At 37.2% G+C, this 18,237-nt stretch overlaps 1 protein-coding gene across 2 annotated transcripts in view; it reads right to left on the reverse strand.

Annotated features, from left to right (window-relative positions):
• LOC117405735 (cyclin-dependent kinase-like 5) overlaps window positions 1–18,237 on the reverse strand; it is a 94,549-nt gene that overhangs the window by 28,206 nt on the left and 48,106 nt on the right. The gene's annotated exons all lie outside the window — the stretch shown is intronic.

Below are 18,237 nucleotides of genomic sequence, written 5' to 3' on the forward strand. Positions count from 1 at the left end.
TCAAAATGTCAAAAAACTGGGGGATTTTTTATTTTTTTTAAAATACATATTTTTTATCTTTTTCCTTTATACATCTAGATATGTATAATAGCTATGTTGATGTGTTTGCTGAATGATCAGGAAGTAGGGGGTGAAACTTTTTTTTTCTACATACAAGCTCATTTTTACATATTTAATTCATTCATTAATGCTTGTATTGTTATGCAACCTGTTGACATTTCATTGCAGTTTACTATTTTACTGTGTGGTGATGCTGGTTAAGTATAATAATTAAATGTTGTGAAACAAATCCCTTTAGTTTAGCCTCAGAGTACCCAAGGTAACATAATTTATTTAAAAAGGTTCTGTTGTTGGAAATATAACTCCTGAAGGTAGAATATAATAAAAGAAATACTATAAAAAAAACCATTTTTCTATAGTACTTTAAAGACAGTGTGGCAAAATCAGCCAGAAAATGCTCGGCTGTGGGGTGACATCCATGTCAAAAACGCTTGGCTGCAAAGGGTTAACAATACAATGTGCATTTAGCAGGCCACGATATGGAAATTATTGTGTAAGCAACAAAGATGCCATTTCTCGATACTGAAATTTATAGCCATTTATAGCCGTTTTTCAATACCGGATATACTGTATATATTATAACCTTTTCTGTATATCATACTTGTAAGAAAATAGTGCAGGTAAACGTCGCTAGTGGGGATTTTTTTTTATAATACTTAATGTATGCAATATTTATGGACTCCAAAAAATGCAGAATAATAAACAAACCTTGGCTAATATTAAGATACAAATCATTGTGGTAAAATGTACCATTCTCGCTATCATTAGATCTTAGATATAGATATTGGTAAAGCAAATACACACACTGTATGTAACGTATGTAACTATTTTAAAGCTATTATTAGCACAGGAAGAATATAGTATATGGTAGCACAACCTCTGACAACAGGTGAAGACAAGTCACCCACACAAGCAATTCTTGACCCTCCCATGACGTACGTCAAACCTAAGCACAATTTGTCCATATTTCGCCAGTTATTAGGATGTTTTTCAAATAAATCCAAGACAAAAAAGCATGTGCATTAAACATGTAGCTATATCTACAGCCTCAGTTTAATTTTAGCCAATTCTGGTTCTAATCCAGCCCTGTAATTAGAAATCCCTTAAGGCGGTAACCCAAGGAAAGCTGAAAGAATGACATCTGTTTCCCGTACGTTCAGTAATTCATTATGGGATTTGAGGCATGGGAGAATATTTACTCTGATCTGTCAAGTCTATTCTGCTGTAATCTTCTCAGCCGCTCTTGTTCAGCCATTAATATTTACAAGCTGCAATTGTACTTCCCCCACCTTTGTTTTGAAATGTAATCAGACTTGCTAATTACTGGTCCTATGAGTCAGAATGGATGACAGGGGCTATGATAGAACCCCTCTGACCCAGTTGTGGATCATTCTTTCCAAGATATTTATAGTTTTTTTGATTCTGCAATAACTTTTTTTTTTTTTAAATATTTTCAAAATAACAGCTTTTCAGTTTCCTATTACCAATCCTCTCCTACAGCAGTCATGTACAGTAGGCATCACAGGTTTTGAAACAAGTGCTCTTAAAACTTCTAGAATCTTTTTCCGTGTTCTTTGAAGTTTTAGTAAAACCTAGGTCAAAATGTGATGTAGTGAGGCCAACACAGCAGTTTTTACTTATGTACAAAACAAGTTTCTAACAGGTCTTTTCTGTTACACCTGAGTGAATAGTCATTACTGCATTACTAATGAAGATGGAGGATTGATTGCCAAAGGGAAGGAGAGGGTTAAAAGAACAAACAGAATGCACAACGGTATTGTAGAACTGTATCACGTACTCAAGGCCCCTATCTGTCTTTGTGGTTAGAAGTAAAACCACTAAAAAGCAGGTGTTGGTGAGTTTGATGTTCAAATGCATCGACTGTGAGGTAATATGGCTGTGTAATAAAGTAAAAGTGGCTACCCACTAAGAGGGGGATCAAAGGACAATATAACCACTCTCCAGGCACATTCTGTGTGTTAAAGCAATTTCATGTGGGTCAAAATTACATCATCATGAAAATGTACTATACATAACCATGACATCCTCCTGATGCATATGTAAAAATGTAAGTGTGTAGCAGTATGTAAGACAGATATGCATCGTCAACCTCTGAAACTTTCAATTACTTATCCTAACCAAGTTTCATTACATATGTAATACGATATGTACATGCAGGCGCCACCAGAGATATGCATCCCAGCAGGGGGCAATGCATTCCTACAAGTTTAATATTCTAGTAAAATGTATTGTTGAAGGAGCTGAAAGAGAAAAACTCCAGCAACTGAGCTGAGATGTTGAGGCATTACCACCATTTACCAGTAGAGGGTGTTTGTCACAACTTTATGGTGCAAGCTGGACAACTCTAAAGCCTCTTTCACACTGGCGCGCCTACCCGGGTCCTGGCCCGGGTTCTAGCTACCTGGGTCACAATCTTGCATAGTGTGAAACCACGTACCTGGGTCGTACCTGGGACAGCAGCGACCCACTTCAGGATTTGGGTCAACAGGCTTTAACCCGAGTCGAGCAAGATAAAATGAATGATGGGGGTTTGTAAGCGGACGATGTCACAAACAGCCACGCCTGCAGGAAGGTTTCACTTCTGCATGAAACATTTCTTTTTAGCCATATTTCTGTTGATTGAGACACGCCATGAGCCAGATTGCAGCAGGGATGAAGAAACATTTGCTTTAATCAGCATTTGGGCCGACGGTTCAATCCAGAGAAGCCTGGATGGAAGTGTCTGTAACAAGTTGCTTCTGGGGCACTGCGTACACACATTTAATTCTGTCACCCAGGTCGACCCTGCTTCTTCAAAAAGCAGCGTGAAATCACATAGCCGACCCACATGACACCGGGTATGTGTCAAAGATATCATTACACCTATAATCTTTTAACCACCAACCACGGTCTGTCCAGAACCAAACACACAACATTAATGATGGTGCACACATGTCCTGGCTTTCAACATCAGCGTTCTCTTACAGCACACCGGTGCTAAACTTAATCAATATCAGCAAGCTCTCAAGATTTGTGACAGCTTCTGTCTAACTGACTTGCACGTCTGCTGATTTGCACCTACAAATCTGTCAGTGTCACCAAGATCCTGCTCAGCATGTTTCTGATGTTTTCTGACTTGTCTCCCTTTCTCTTTCTTCCATTCTTGATTGCCTTTCCCTCTGTGCTAACACCTTACAAAACTTTCAGTTTCACCATAATTGGATAAGCGTTTATAACTCTAAGAGTGTGACACATATAGGTAAAAATATACGGCTCGCCCCCCCCCCCCCCCCCAGTATTTTTAATCAATGTGCAACCTTGTTTTTTCTCGTGGGAAGGAGGGTTGCTTTATAGAAGCTTAATCCACCTTGACTCATTTATCCAACCTGATCAAATGTTAAGAATCCTTTGTAGTCGACTGGAGGATGTAAAGGAGTTGAGAATTGACAATGAGAACTAGGAATTCATTCAGCTTAATATTTCTTCTCAATCTCAACTGCTAGTGTGATGGATCTTGGTCCTTAATGATGAAAAACTGTAAGGGCTTGTATATTCACTGCTGACACACTATACTGTAAGTGGGGTCCAAAGTCCTTATTGGGACAGCACATGTTAATAAGAGGTGTACAGAGTGCTGCAGCTTTCACTTACTCTTATGCTTCTCCCTACCTCCCTCACACCCTGTAACCACCCACACAAAGGTCAACCCCAGTGCTGATAAGTGAAACTCAACCACACACATACACACATACATACATACATACATACATACACCATTATAACAGAAGAGGAACCAGTTATGTGGGATGCTGCTGGCATGACATATTTTAATGCTATCTTTCAGATAGAAAGCATGTAGAAGGGTTTACTCTTCAGTGCAAATCTTTGATTTCAGAGATGCAAGAGTTAAAAATGTAAAAACGGTATCGTTGGATTAAGCTCAGAAAGCCAACCTAACAGCTTTTTGGTTTTATCACCGTGTCCGCAGACATGTATAAATAGAATCCTAGGTGCAAATTGAGGAGCATATTGAACTTGTTCTGTACATATCTCTGTGTGATGCTGTGACTGGTGTCCCAAAGAAGATTGCTTGCGGGGGAAAAAAAAAAAAAAAGTATAACTAGCTGCAGTGTAATTTCCTGTTGCTCCCCCCACCCCTACACACATTTGGTAAGATTACTGTAGATAGGTGAACACAATTAGGAATCCAATTAATTCCCAATACTCAGATCCACAAGGGAGATCTCCTGCTGATTCTATTGTAGCTGTGTAACGGTAAATAGGGGACTGGGGATTGTTGAGGGAAAGATATCAATAGCAGATTTCAATGGCAAGATGCCATGTTCTCATTTCCTGCAGCAGCTGACAAAAAGACAGCTGACAGCAAACAACAGTAAAGAAAATTGTGTCTTCAAAAGAGACGAGAGAAGCAGCCCTTTTGAAAAGGAGCCTGAACTACTGTTAGCTAAAGCTTGATAAGAAGAAAAGATAAGAAGGCAGAAAGGCTGACAGGAAGGCAAAAGGCTGTGTGTTCCCGTCCTACTAAAATGTTAGGTAAAAGCGTGTAAGAAACTAGGTTAGGAGGACACACATTTTATCTAAAGCCTTCATCAGAAGTTTCAGACATCACACCCACTTACAGCTTGCAGAATTGAAATGCTCCTCACTGGTTAATTTGCCTCAATTCTGAATGCAGCCCAGAATAAGGTTTTAAATTATTTTACAACAAATTAGACAAATACACTTTATCTCATACAGGAGGCACTGATGAAAGAGTTTAATTAATTTCTTAAAAGTTTTAATGTTTGAAATTGTGGAGGAATGAGGTTTTATAGTTGTGTAAAGCTTTCAGGACTCACTATACCATGAAAAGACATGGCCTAAATACCGCGAAAGAGTGTGAAACCATTTTTTCCAAGAATGTAATATGACACCTTTTATGCAAAAGAAATAAAACACAATTATTTGCCAGGAAGACATTTTCACGCTTTGACAAACATTAACATTATGTGCGATGAACAGTCAGCATCCGTTTATCTTCCTTTTTAATGAATCCGCACACTCTCATTTAGCCCTGTCAGCACTGTAACAGAGTGATTCTATTATAAAATTACTACATATACCCGGCACACACGTTTTCCAACTCCATCTGTATTTGTTTGTTACATCAGCACTAATATTGCATTCAAAAGATGTATTTTTATTTGTTAACTAACTGAACAAAGTTACAGTACTGTAGTGTTTCCAATGTTGCATTTGATAAAATAATAAAGGTAAAAGTATAAAATGCAATTTACATTTACAGCACACGTTTTATATATAAATGTAATTTGTTTTAAACAAAAGTATGTGCTTTTAGTAATGATTTCTGGTATAATGGCGTTAGAGTGGCCAGGAAATGTATCCCTCACAGAGGATCATAACTGTTTACTGATGCATAGCGACTGAAGGCTCAAAAGAACCATCACAGGCTGCCTTTACTGGCTCCTTGATAGATTTTTTTTTTTTTCAATGAGATATGTTATGATGCAGTGCTTGCAAAGTCTAAAGTCTTAGATGATGGATAGTATCCTGACATTTGCAATGTTCAACACTCCCCTGAATGCAACCAACCATGTCCTAGTGAAAGCGGACAGAAAACATTAAGCGAATCTCAGCAACTTTGTCAGTACATGGAAAAAGCCACACCATCCTTTCATCTACTCCAATCACTGTTTCCAGTCACATCCAGCAGCATACTGTAGGCAATATCGTACTATGGCTTCTAAACTCCCCTCCACAAACATACCCTCACCCCTTTCTTCTTTCAAAATGTAACTATTTAAAACGCAAAAGAAATGAAATGAAAGGATGTCGTCACTTAGAAGATCATGTTGCTACAATACAATCAATTCAGTATATTACCCCAAAAAGAAAATTAAGATCCCATGCTGTGATCGACTGGTTAGTACTATTACCGTGTATCGATTACGGCACTGTAGCTAACACACAATTGAATGGAAACCGTTACTTGTCTAGCGGTTAGATTATTATTATTATTATTATTATTATTATTATTTATTTCTTAGCAGACGCCCTTATCCAGGGCGACTTACAATCGTAGGCAAAAACATTTCAAGCGTTACAATACAAGTAAAACCTTTGGGCAACTAAAGTAGGAGGTCTTCTTATTGAATCTTGAACATCACATCTTGCTTAATCAGAAAGCAGGCATTGTTGACCATATTCCAAGGTACTACTGTCATTTTACCTAATGTCTGTCCTAACCAACCCAAATTGATTTCATTGAAGACTTTTCATAATTGCTATGGAGCCTGCCAGATACTTCTCATTGGTAGTACAGGACAGGGTGCTTTTTACCTCCATGAGGTTAGCACTGTGACCTGCATGTACTAATGTCATAAAGGTATTCTCTGAGGTATCTCCAAATATCTATGAGAAATCCTTAAGAGAAATGGGTACTGCATCCAGTCTGCCTATGCCCACTCGTAGTACTGTAACATAAATAGGAGGCTGTGTGGTCCAGTGGTTAAAGAAAAGGGCTTGTAACCAGGAGGACCCCAGTTCAAATCCCACCTCAGCCACTGACTCATTGTGTGACCCTGAGCAAGTCACTTAACCTCCTTGTGCTCCGTCTTTCGGGTGAGATGTAATTGTAAGTGACTCTGCAGCTGATGCATAGTTCACACACCCTAGTCTCTGTAAATCGCCTTGGATAAAGGCGTCTGCTAAAAAAAAAAAAAAAAAAAAAATGCCTTCTCGAGGATGCTTACTGTAGAAACATTCCCTAACATTGTTTCTAATTTGATATCTCTGCCTCATAAAAAAATGCCACATTTGAGAACTCGTCTTGCTCGATTGCTCTGAATATGTCATACAGATTAATGCTACAAAACAGCTTATTTATGCAGACAGATTCTGTCTGATTTAAAAAAAGAAATGTTAATATAAATGTTGAATGAGCATATTTCCCAGGGCTCAAAATTCCAACAGCCAACCTACTGAAGCAAAATGCCAATAGGAACTAAAATGTCCCTGAGACAGATGGGTTTTCTAAATAAAGTGGTATTCTAAAGCGAGATGCTTCTGCAACCAGGTTTTTTTCTAGATACTTTTTTTTCCCCCTGTGCCCAGACTGTACAACTCCAGTAGACCAGTAAATTAAAGCCAGTGACACATGTTTTAGACCTCAAATCCATATTAAACAGTACAGTATTTGTTCACCAAGTGATAAAATCTATCATGTTGTCACCTCTAATGCAATAACAAATTCTGGACTTTTCTCAATGTTTACAGAATGTCACACAGTTTGTAACAGGACCAGAACCAAAGAACCAAACCATTCTTCATGGTATAGGCCTACTCAGCCTACTTTAAGTTATTAAAGTTTTTCACCTGGAGTTAGAAGGATGTTTTATAGTGGTAGTAAAAAGTACTATACCTTTTAAAAATGCTCTGAATTTCACACTTCAAGAGCCATTTCAAGTCAGCAGAGGTCAGTTATAAGAGGATCTGTCCCCAAGCAGGTTTCTTGGGATGGCACAAAAATTTAATTCAATCATCTGGGAATACAATGAACTAAAAACTCTTCAGTGAGGCAATGTTTGAACCACTTACAGTCCAGAGAGCTCTGCTAAAACTCTGCTATGGAGCTGATTCTTAAGATGACCCACATAAAACTGAAGCACATTCAGGCCTCTCTGTACTTGGCCCCATTACTTCATATTTGCAGTATAAATTCACCAAATGTTTCATAGAAGATTAAGTGTCACAGTTATTGCATTGTGTTTGTGTGTTCTGTACTCATTTAATGCCTAACCCACTTTTTTCAAACCTATCACTGGCCACAACAAATCTACGAGGTGTTCATTTCAGCTCACATTTCCAAGAGGTAGGTTACTGTTGAGTTACAACAGACGTAAGACCAATGCATTGTACACTTTACTGTACAGTTCACACTAAGGCAGGGTTAGAAACTAACAGTGTTGTGCTACTAGTCCAAAGGACTAGTACCTTTTTAAACTTGCTATTCCTGATGTAAACGTGCTAGTCCTTATGTGAAGTGCCCAAGTTGGAATCAACAATAACAGTTGGGGTCCCTAAAAATAGGCTTAGATTTTATTTTGCTAAAAAATAAACACTGTTATAAATGTAGATTTTTATTTTTTTTAACAACGCACCTTCGATCAATTACCTGTTTGCACCTCGTTACTGAGCGACTAACTGTACTGTGTGCTGAGAAACTAACACTGACAGCACCACACGGGATGACAGAGGAAAACATTCTCTCAGCTGTGTCACCTTGCCGACCAAGAAGCGCCACCTGGAATTCACACAGATGACACAAATAAAATGTTTATTTTATTGTACATTACATGTGTTGCTATTTACAAAATTGCTGGCTGGCTATGAATTACTATCTACAATAATTAATGTACTCACATACACATGCGGTCTTCACTAAAGTCCCAATTTAAAGACAGTAGGTTTCACTGTAGCCCTCAGGATGAAATTGTTAGCTTTCTTTTGAAATTGTGGTGGCTTTTTTTTTCTATTTTTTTTTTTTTTTTTTTAAATTAGCAGTGGGAGGAAACCTCTTCAGCAGGTACAGTAGAATCTGCCAGAACTGACGGACGCTGTATCTACTATGTTTAGATTCTAATGAGAGCATAACAAATACAAAAGAAAAAACGAGGGAAACGCAGATATTCTCAAGAACGCTGGGAGACTTTGTAAAAATGGATTTTATATTTTTAAACACTGCAATAACAGTTCTGCTTGTGAAGCATCCTCACTATAATTTGACAGAACAGGTGATTTATTTGCACTGTGCGGGACCTTATTTTCCCCCATTGGTGCTTGAGCCCCTGAGCACTTGCAGAATCACCGCCTGTGCACCTATTCTCAGTGATTTAAAGCCTGGATTTCAAACAAACTGATTATACACTGTATTGGTATAAGAAAAGTGTGTTTTAAAAAAGTAATTTTAGCTTCCAATCACTTAAAATATGCTGACGATAATGTAAACAACACCAAGCTACATACAGTGAGTCCCATGCTTTAAACGTGTTACTGTTTATAGATAAGAACTCAACTTTATTACAAATATATTGTGTTACTATGTTCGGAGCAACATACTACAATAATGTTCACTATGGTAATTGTTTGTTTATTAGTTTTTTGCTAATGACATCTTCAGTCAGGGTTGTAACCCAGTATAAATCTCCACATTTTTGTAAATTACTTTACACTTACTTCAAAAGATGCAACGCGTTTCAGTAAATTCAAACGATAAACTTTGCATCCCGTGCAGAGGGAGAAAACAAACGTAAAAGGTCATTAAGTGGGGTTGGCATTGCAGAGGAGATGAAGGGAGGTTTCAGTTCCGAGTGACAGTTTTGTAAGCATTATTTGTGAATGCTTATTCACCACTGCTACACCCTGTTAGAAAATTGACTTCCCTGCATTTTTTTAATGCAAGACTAATCGTGTTATTATTATTATTTGTTTATTTAGCAGACGCCTTTATCCAAGGCGACTTACAGAGACAAGGGTGTGTGAACTATGCATCAGCTGCAGAGTCACTTACAACTACATCTCACCCGAAAGAGGGAGCACAAAGGAGGTTAAGTGACTTGCTCAGGGTCACACAATGAGTCAGTGGCTGAGGTGGAATTTGAACCGGAGACCTCTTGGTTACAAGCCTGTTTCTTTAACCACTGGACCATACAGCCTCCTTATATGTGTACATTTGTTTTAAGTACTCGCCCAGAGGACTACTGAGACACAGACATCAACTAGTCCTCATCAGATTTAATTCGCCTCGGCCAAGCGTGAGTTTCTAACCCTCTAAGGTGAATTAGGCAAAACCCTGAACATGTATAGGACTGTATAAACTAGATGTACAATACCAAAAGCTTGTCCATAACTTTAAAAACTCCATCTTAGACTGTGGTAAAATTAAAATAACCTAAGTCAAGTTGGCCAAGTTAAAGTGTCAGGGTGGTGTTATAGGTACCATTGTTTTGAAGGCCAATATGAGAAAAGGGAAAAAAGTAACATAATAATACTCACTACGTTGTAAACACTGCAAAATAACTGATTAACTCTTACAGAACAAAGAATTACTTTACTGTGTTGCATTATTTCATGAGTTACTTCACATTTCAAAATGCATAGCATGGCACAGCAAAAATACACAGAGTTTGAATTAACTATCTATCTATCTATCTATCCAAGATACATTTCTTTAGGATAGTTAATGACAGATCATTCACCAATCACCTGCACAGTCACTCTCTAGCTCCTGGCAAAAATTGCACTCTGACTGGTATTCAATCTTTGCAACCCTTAGCAACATGACTTTAGTTCCTTAATGACTGTTCCAGAAGAGTGTAGAGAAGACAGAAGATTGCAGTTTTATGATTTGGGAATTGGCTCGATTTAATTCTGCTATTAGTTTACTTGACTATTTGGTGTATACCCAAGGATCGACTCTCTAGGGAAAACAAAGTAGAGCAGTACAATTATTCAAGCTTCTGTTCAACCTGTACCAACAAATAACTATACAGTTATTGTAGTGTCAAAGGTTTGGGATGGCTTCATTGGAAAACATTAAAGAAACATGCATATTAAAAGCCGATACCCTGCAATGACTTTTGATCAAACAAAAGGAGCCTTCATGTGCATAGGACACATGGTTCATTTTTGTAACAATGCTTTCAATTGTACAGTCAGCTGTAATAGTGTTGAGAAGTATTGTTTGTGTTCTACATGCGTCATCATAATCAAATGTAACATACTTTTTGACAGCAAAGATATTGTGAAAATGCATTCAAATTAGCAAGACAGAATTAGAGGTGTATGCTCATCCATACAACAGACCTGTATGCAAAATCTTCTATTAACACCAGTACAGGACAATGGTACAAGCAGGAATATCATCACACTGCCAGCCTTGCACACAATCAGAAATAGAAAGAAGCATGTATCGTCTTGTCTATTTCGTGACACTTGCAGTACTGCATTTTTCAACCTAGTTGATTTTTATATTCTTTTCATTAAGGTAAAAAAAGAATAATAAAACACTAACATTTTAAAATTCCATAAATGGATAGTTGAGAAGGCCAAGTGTAATATTAATTTCCTAAAGATTCTGCCTTTATAAAACTCAATGAAACTGATAATGATTGCATCCCCAGGCAAAACGAGGGGCATTAATAAACTGAGAGGATTATTGCTGGATACCAGTCACTACTTTAAAAGCTTGGATTCCTGTTAAAATGTTACAAGCCACTTGTCATAAAATGTATGGTTCGAAGACTGTTAAGCAATTTCTATGAATTAATTTTCACTCTCCGTTTATCATAAGCAATTATTTATTTACAAAACAATCTACATATAGAATTCAGTTTTAGAAAATGCATTGTTTTACACAATAGTAAAGCACTATGTTTTGTGTTACTTTTTGTATTTACTTTACAGTAGCTGAAACCTAATGAAATATAATTAAAATAGATCTGTGAACAAAAACACTGTATACCCCTTCTATTGAGGTTCCCATTTTATGTCAACTACAATATGTCTGTAGTGTGAACAGCACAGCCTTGTACCATGCGAGCAAGTAGAAACTTCTTCATGCAGAACAACTGTGTATTCGGCTGTATGTGTAATATTACTGTTGAAATGCGGAACAGCAGAATCCTGTCCTGACCTTTCCACTGGGTCGATCAACTCCAAAACCAATAAGCGCCTGCAGTGCCAAGCCCTCTTCTCACATGCTACACTTACAGATTTTCATCTACTACTGGCTCCCCTGTATCAGTCTGCAATGTTTTGTACATCATTGTGGCTTATAGACTGGCTGTCCTGAATCCACTATCCTCACAGTGCTTACATGGTGGTTATACAATTGTTTATTATCTCCTATATTTTTTTTCAGTACAATTTTAGCTACTTCTAGGAGCACTTACAACCTTTTTCAAGCTGTTCTTATCTTCATGGAAAAATGTAGTCTTTGAAAAGACTTTAAATCTTACTTGAATGTTAAATGGTTAAAAGAATAAAACAAATAAAGCACAGTACTTCTTTCCATGAAGCTGTTCACTGCATGCCAAAAACCAAATAAAGATATACGTGTCCATATAAAAATGTGTAGAGTACTGTAAAATTACTGTTCACATCTTTTCATGCTTTATTGCACGGATAACTAAATGCTAAACTACTAAGCTTTGTAAGAATGGATGCATTTGAATTACAGAATCAGTACAGTACATTACAACAGTATAACAAAGTGGAGCCTTTTTTCCTCATGGGTATCCCACATGAGCTCAGTTTCAATGGAGATTTGAATTCCTGGATGATAACTTTTACATACAAGCACTGGATTTCCATTTTACGGAATCTGTAAACTAGGTTACTTGTTTGGGTCCCATATTTCAGTAATCCGTCTATTTTTTTATATTATAGAGTCATATCTGTCCTCGGAAAAGTTGAAGAATATCCCCAGCTTAATAAAAAAAAAAAAAAATTTTCTTGGCAAAATTCAAGATTTGGATTAACCCCAAAGCCATCTTGAGGTGCAGGAATTGAAAATGGCTGATGAACAAACACACACATTTATTTTCCATAACAGAAACCACACTAGTTCTGTGTATTTTTTTATTTTCTTATTACAGAAAAACACTCAAGCAAACAAACTAAATGTCATCGCTATTTAACAAAAATAATGCTGAAAACACTATAGAGAAGGTACTGAAAAGATGAAATATTGTTGACTTACTCAACCTTTAAAACACAAAGGGCCACACAACCTACCCTCGTGTTTATAATCAACTTTTAGTTTTGGTTTTAGTAAACAATGCTGTTAAGCCAAAAACATAATAGTGTTGGGTAGGTAGAAAAGTGATTGTATTCTCTCAAGCCACTTTGTAATCATTAAGTGACTGTTTTGACCTCAGCAGTGATTGCATATCTTACAAATGACCTTTGGCAACAATTGAGTAGCTAAAGCATTTACTTGTTTGGCTGCACAAATTTGGAATTCCTTACCTACTATCTTAAGCATATCTCACTCGCAGAATGAACATGACCCTGTTTACTGATTTACTGTGAAACAGTGCAACAAGTGAATGACATCAGTGGCGCTGCAACAATTTTTATAGTGGGTGTGCCGAGAGCCATTGAACCAAACTGTAACCCCTGTATGATACAGCTATGCATTCAGTTGCTATTATGTTAAACATGTTAATAAAACAAAGCCAGCATCAACACCTGTTTATCTACTTAAGGAAAACAAAAAAAGTTTAGCCACAGTTTTTGCAACCAATGTTTACAACATGCTTACCACAAAACGTTTAGAGCAAACAAATCGAGAAAGTAGCGTATAATGCTATAATCCATTTAAGTACTGCAATTTAGAAATGTTTACTTGTAAAAACAGGTTGAACAGTTGCATTTTATTTACAGTAGTCGTTGTTGACAAGGACAGTCAGAAGGCTCCAAAAGGTTGCCTTGCTCTCCGGTGTCATGCTGATTAATTTGTTCACGAGGGAATGGGCATCTAGCTCATCCAGAACGTCACTGTGTATGTGTGTTTTTAGTATTGCTCCACAAAGCAGCAGCACCCCAGTTAGAGGCATTTGGCTGATCTGATTTTAGCAGGTGGTGCCGCTGAAGAATTTTTTTTTTTTTTGGGGGGGGGGCATTTTCAATAACCGTTCTACTCTATACAAACATCTAATGTGTTCCAGCTACTAAGCGATTCTCATGAGATTGCAACCGTGCGATTTATAAAATATCCCACCCCTGTTGTGACAATCAGTGCTGATTATCTTTTGTGTTCAAAAGCCATGTAAAAAGACACAGTGCATTACCCACACAGCTCATAAAATTCACCAAACTAGCAGGTTTTATCATTGCACCAGCAGGTGCACAGCACCACTGTACTTAATGCTACCGCACCCCTGGGACCCCTAGTTCCCACTCCCCTGAATTACATAAGTGTAAAATGTTTCCTCTGAAGGGGAACCTCATCTGGAACCATTGGGTGTGTTCAAATCCCTGCAAGGACAAGAGGTCTGCTAGTACTTTGCATTCAGAAGTGTTAGGTGGTCATTGAAAAGAGCAGAAGTAACAATCTGCAAACCTTCATCATTATAGAGGTTTTAGAGCTGTGTTTAGCATTAGGTATAGCAAAATACTCACCAATTCTGATTCTAAGAACCACAAGCAGACAAGAAGAGATGGTTATATAGGTAAAGGGGATAATGTTGTGTGCAATAAAATTACTTGAAATAGTTATAGTCCCATTAATTAATTGACATATCAAACCTTTGTTTTATAGCACAGTGTTAATAATTGCTCAGATTAAGGAATAATTGCTCAGAAAAACAGTTAGGGCTTTATTTTCTATTGCTGGATACTAAAGTTGCACATTGGCTAAAAAGGATTGACTGTTTCAACCAGAAAACAAATGTAAAGACATTCTGGCAGTACAATGAGTGAACAGCAAGACTGCTTTTGAATTACGCTGCACACATTAGGATGGGGAAGGTTATGACGTATAGTTCTTGCTCAATATTGTTGTAAGTTAATGATTCATATGTATATACAGTGCTTTAGATTGTATTATTTCTGATTGCCAGACTGTTTATTTAGAGGAAAGCTAATGTTTAGCCCTTGAACACATTTTTTTTTTTATTAAATCACAGGGTTTTAAGACTTTGTTTGCATTAGTTGATAGTTGCCTATGCCAACCAAGGCTTAACTAGATTTGAAAAATGTTAGAGGGTCTAGGGCAGCAATTAATTTCCATGCAATATGTTTGTGAGAGCACATGTAGTCCCCCAGTAGTCTCTAACCTTTACATTAACAAGCCTAGATTACATGTGCAGGTGGAGTGTGTTCATTGCCTAACTATAGCTCCGATAAGCTCTGACTGCATACTACACAATTGTCAATGAACTGCTAGCGTCCAAAAACATATACTGTACAGGACCGTGTCAGTAATTTGCTGATACTCTTGACATTTTGTTGATTTTGTTGATACATCGGATACCAACATAAATGAAAAAATAATTCAGTATTAGGAAATGTCTGAACTGGTGTCTTTGGAGGCTGTTTTTTTTTGGATGGCATAGTTGCAGAACACTGATAAAACTAAGTAATCATAAGATATTCACCCATTCATTATATATTCAGAATAGGCATGCAACGTTTGTGATTTTCCCAAAACCGAAACAAAACTGACATTTGCAAAAGGATGATGCTGACAAAAGATAAAACCCAACTGAAAACCAAAACTTTTTTTTATTTTTTTTGTAAAATAAAAAAGCGTTGGCTGTCTTAGCACTAAGCCAGCTGCATTTTTGGGAGGTCATCGCACACTTGACTGCATGCAGACGCTTCATATTAACATCACTTAATTTGAATATGGCAATAAAAAAATAAAAAGTTATTATACAGTAAGACTTACCTTACTGATTCAGACTGCAGCTTCATACTCTGGTCTGGTTGTTCACATGTCTAGGGCTGTTTTCCTTCCAGGTTTCTAAAACGGTTTGTTGATGAAAGGTGCTGGTGCTGCAAGCAGTCATACGCAAACACCTGCATACCCTAACCTAAACCTTGTGTTAAAAAATGCATCCCAAGAAGTAACAAGCTGAAGCTGGAAGGTTTTGAGTTAAAACAAAGTTGCGTCTGTTAAATTACTCTGTGTAGACCGAATAAGAAATTGAATAATGATGCTAAACTGACTAAAACAGCCAAATGCATATTGAAGGAAAATAAAATGTTAGTTGAGGTCCCCCCCCGAACCATTGTGAAACTGAACTAAGCAGCAAAGTGGGAAAAGCTGCAAAACAAGTGAAAGTGACACGGCAGACAACTATCTGGAAGCTGCATTAGATTTGATGTTTCTGGCAGCAAGTCAGTTTATTTTATCAAGGTAGCTTTGTTTACTGTCCATATTGAAATTTATTTCGTTGGTCTGATTACTTGCTGCATTCAATATTGATTGAATTAAAGTGCAAGAGCCTCATCCATACAGTCATATGAAAGTAGCAAGCTCTAATAAACGAGAAGTTTGTGTATGTTTTTAGGGGACTGGCAGCAGGCCTGCGTTCTAGCTTTTAAAATGCTGCCAAATGTCTCATTCACTTCGAAGCCAACACGTTGATTAAATAATTGAAAAGCCACAAGCTCAAACGGAATTTGCACACGATTTGCCACTTACAACCGATCGCAGCGACAATGAGGGTACCAGGAAAATAATAAATTAAAAAGTGTAATATCTCTCATTACATTATTGTATTCATTCCACATTGTCTCGAATTATAAAATACATTGGTATGAGTGATACAATAACAATGTATTGAGCTTATTTGTCACAGTTTAAAAAAAATAAAAGTGTAATAATGGTACGTCCCATTCCCTTGGCTGCACAAACGCACTTTGGTATTTTTTATTTTAAATTTTAATTTCCGTTTTGCCAAAAACCGATTGGATGTCGCAAATAGCAAAAAGAGCTGATAAAAAAAACGTTGAAATGTTTATGCAACATGCCTATGCTAACAGTGATTGCAGACTTTGTGTTCCCTTTTTACAACTCACATTCCACAGATTGAAGTAAATACTGTAACATATTATCAACATTCTACTGTCTGACAATTTCAGCTGTTGTTAAACAATCAGGTTGTATGGATTTAAGTTATAGAAAAGGGGCTTCACAACTTAAAGCTGAAAAGCTGCATTTCCGGTACATTTACATTTAGACTTGTTTTAATCATCATCCTTTAAGAAAAAACCAAAACACGATAATGTAATCCCATCATTAAAACAAATCCTTCTGCAAACAATTAAACAGAGCTTTTAAAAACTGGAAGCAATAATTGCAAAGCTGTGCTTGTGTAATATAATATGTTTTTCACTGCACTGCAGCCGTTTACCGCACAGAACCATCTTTTGAATCATACTGATCTGGTGCACTATCATGAATGATATTCTAAAAAGTAATTATAGAAACTATTCCAATATGTAAAATACAGTCTCTGATAGGACTAGCTTAAATGGTACATGCTTGTAAATACAAAAACCATATAGTAATTTCCACCTACCTCATTCCTAAAGTTAGTGATCAACAGGCTTTTATTTTGAGATTCAGTTTGTACTGGTATTCTGAAACAAGCGAGGCAGCCTTTTGAAAAACAGAAAAATCTGGCTCATGGCTCCTTACTGATTACTCCCCAAAGTCTCCTCTTCAAATACTGAAATGTTGCCAACTATGTGTTATAATAAACCAGAAAAATGCCATACCACTGAAGAGTAAAGGGTTTTTAGTTGTTGTTGACATTCATTCTAAGAGAGTCTTTTTCATTTAAATAGTAGCAATATGGTACTAAACCTGGTCTGCTAGTGGATCAAAGTCAGAGCATGGCAGTGACAAAATCCAGAAAGCACCTGGTAAGCTTGTAGTCCGAGATGCATTGTTTTCAATATCCAGCAAAAAGCTTTCAAAGCAGCTATCAGAGAGGGGGTCAAGGCTTTTGGTTTTATTACGCACACAGACCTTTCAGTTTTATTTTATGGCAAACCTGATTATGTTGAAAATCATTTTGGACGGCTCGATTCTCTTACTGTAATTAGCATACTGTAGCTGCACAATAATTTCCCATCTGGTCAACTGCAGGGCCTTGAATCTGCAAATATCATCAGATGTGACATCTGCAAAATACTGCACCTCTCCCTCCTCCTCCACTGAAATGCTACCAAGGCATCCAATTCTAAACATCATGGCTAAAAGACATGCCAGCAGAGAGACTCAAAGAGGACCTTTAATGAGACTAATTTCCGCTGACACACTCGCACGGCACAGCTCTGCAATTTTACCTTTGTTCTGGGCACAAGATACTGCACATTTGTATAATTTAAAACACCTTATTGATCTTGAACTTATAAGAATGCATACATTGTAATTAGATAGCAAGTTAATAGGTGGATAATAGTAAGGGCTACAAGGACACCAAAAGGAGGGGATGCAGTCTTAGCTATTCAAAGCATTTCAATGGCTCATTCTCAAATCTGTTTTGACACGGGACACTGGAGTCATCTATGCATTTGTGTTTGAACCAGAATACCAGCATAAATATATTTGTGCTGAACATGACGCTGTGCTTGTGC

Source organism: Acipenser ruthenus, chromosome 9 (assembly GCF_902713425.1).
Source record: "Acipenser ruthenus chromosome 9, fAciRut3.2 maternal haplotype, whole genome shotgun sequence".
Taxonomy (NCBI): Eukaryota; Metazoa; Chordata; class Actinopteri; order Acipenseriformes; family Acipenseridae; genus Acipenser; species Acipenser ruthenus.